Source organism: Rhinolophus hipposideros (assembly GCF_964194185.1).
Source record: "Rhinolophus hipposideros genome assembly, chromosome: 10".
Taxonomy (NCBI): Eukaryota; Metazoa; Chordata; class Mammalia; order Chiroptera; family Rhinolophidae; genus Rhinolophus; species Rhinolophus hipposideros.
In genome coordinates, this window is record NC_138056.1 from 8,435,730 (window position 1) to 8,438,128 (window position 2,399).

Consider the following 2,399-nt stretch of genomic DNA (forward strand, 5'->3'; position numbering starts at 1 on the left):
ATAGACCATATATTGGGACATAAAATCAGCCTCTGCAAATTTAAGAAGATTGAAATCATACCAAGCATATTCTCTGATCACAAGGCTTTGAAATTGGATATCAACTGCAAAAAGAAAGCAGGAAGAAACACAAATCCATGGAGATTTAACAACATACTTTTAAAGAACGACTGGGTCAAAGAAGAAATTAGAGGAGAGATCAAAAGATACATAGAAACAAATGACAATGAAAATATATCCTACCAAAATTTTGGGGATGCAGCGAAAGTAGTTTTAAGAGGGAAATTTATATCATTACAGGCCTATCTCAAGAAACAAGAAAAATCCCAAATAAATAATTTATCAATAACATTTCATTTCATATATTTAAGAAGTACCAAAAATTAAAATATATCTGTTTATCCACAGCTGTGAGTATCTCCGATGGTATCCAATCACCAATGTACCTTATCTCACAAACTCCGTAAGCCATGTTATTGCTCCTTCCATTGCCGTGGTGCAGGCGTGAGCCCACAATTGTGCCCTCAGCTCCTCAGGAAAACTTGTGGGCTGATGGAGCCACTCCTCTGTACTCCCCCAGACCACCTGCCAGCAGCCCTCCTACACCAAACATGTACTCAGATTTTTTGCTACAAGCTGTGAGTGGCAACGGGAGGCCCACGATATGGATAGGCCAGTGGCATCAGAGATTGTTTCCTAATTGTTGACCAACTCTTCCCATAACTCAATTGTCCTGTGATGATTAAATCTCTTTCTGTGTCATACATATGGAAAAAACAAACGAAAAGAGCAGAAATGCTTGGTTTGCTCCAGAATTTTCCATTAGTTACTCACTGTATGCAATACCCTAGTAATGCATTTCCTAATACTGGGGATCCAGTCCATGTGCCATTTTAGACACAATATATTGTCCAAAGACCCTTCACCCAGGTTCACCTTGACTTCATCCACCATCACCCATCACGGGGTTCGTCACATGACCCAGCCATATCATGTACTCTCCCTGGATGGCTGGGCCCTTCCACAAATCATTTGTGATGATCTGTTCATTACAAACACATTTAGCCTCAGCAATACAATTTTTCACTTTGAATGGAAATACAGCTGTTGTATTTTTATACGACGTTGGACCATGAAGGTCCCAAACTCACCCTAGAAAACGTGCTACACACCTCATTGCTGAATGTCAGTACAGTCACCTTGGAAGTACTCCCCTGGGGAAGCTATGCATCAATGCCAGCTCCTAGTCATCCTTTAGAATAGCTGTAGAACTCTTTTTCTGGATTGGCCATCAGAGCTGTCGTCGTATTACTCTTGATGTCCTGAATGTTATTTATCTTTGGGTAAAGAAAGAAGTCCTTGGGGGTCAGATCATGTGAGTAGGGAGGGTGTTCCAATATAGTTTTGTTTACTTGCTGAAAATTCCCTCCTAGACAGTGCTGTGTGAGCTGGTGCGTTGTCGTGAGGCAAGCACCATGAATTGTTGGTGAAAAGTTCAGGTCGTCTAACTTTTTCATGCAGCCTTTTCATCACTTCCGAATAGTAAACTTGGTTAATCGTTTGTCCAGCTGGTACAAATTCATAATGAATAATCACTCTGATATTTAAAAAAAGGTTAGCAACATCACTGCAACAGGTTTGTGAACCTAATTGTGAGACCTCATATATTGAGCATGTATCCAGCCACTCGCAAAGAATCTTATCTAATTATTTTAATACTTCTAGTGGTACTCTGTGAGCATCTTTCCCGTCTCTTGGTAACAGAATCATAATGTTGGCAAATGAAAGTTTTTGTCTCATCTTTGGAAATATTCATGAATATTTCATTTTCTTTTTAGTTTGACACTTAGAACCACTTAACGACCAGTGTTGGCTAATAATAGATCAATCAGGCAGTTTCCCCTTGTTTTTTCTTTTTCTTAACAAGATTGGGGAGCAGTGTGCACTTCCAGGTCTTTTTCCAAGTCAAATTGTGTATTTTCAATCTTAGTTTTGGAGGGTGCAGCTCTGCTCCAGGTCCAATTGCTGCTGTTAGTTGCAGGGGGCGCAGCCCACCATCCCTTGCGGGTGTCGAACCGGCAACCTTGTGGTTGAGAGCTTGCACTCTAACCAGCTGAGCCTTATGGCATTGGTCCATGTGGGATTCGAACTGGTGTCCTTCAGCGTTAGGAGCACAGAGCTCCAACCGTCTGAGCCACCGGGCCGCCCCCCACCCCCTGGTTTTAATGGAAGTTATTTTGCATTCATTATTTTAGAGTGATGCTTGCTATTGACTTTGACAATTGATTTTATTTGTTCCAAATAATTTTCGTCTATTCTTAATATACTTTGAATATTTACTAAGAAAGGTCATCAGGTTTTATCAAATAACTTTAATGTGTTCATATAATAATTAGATT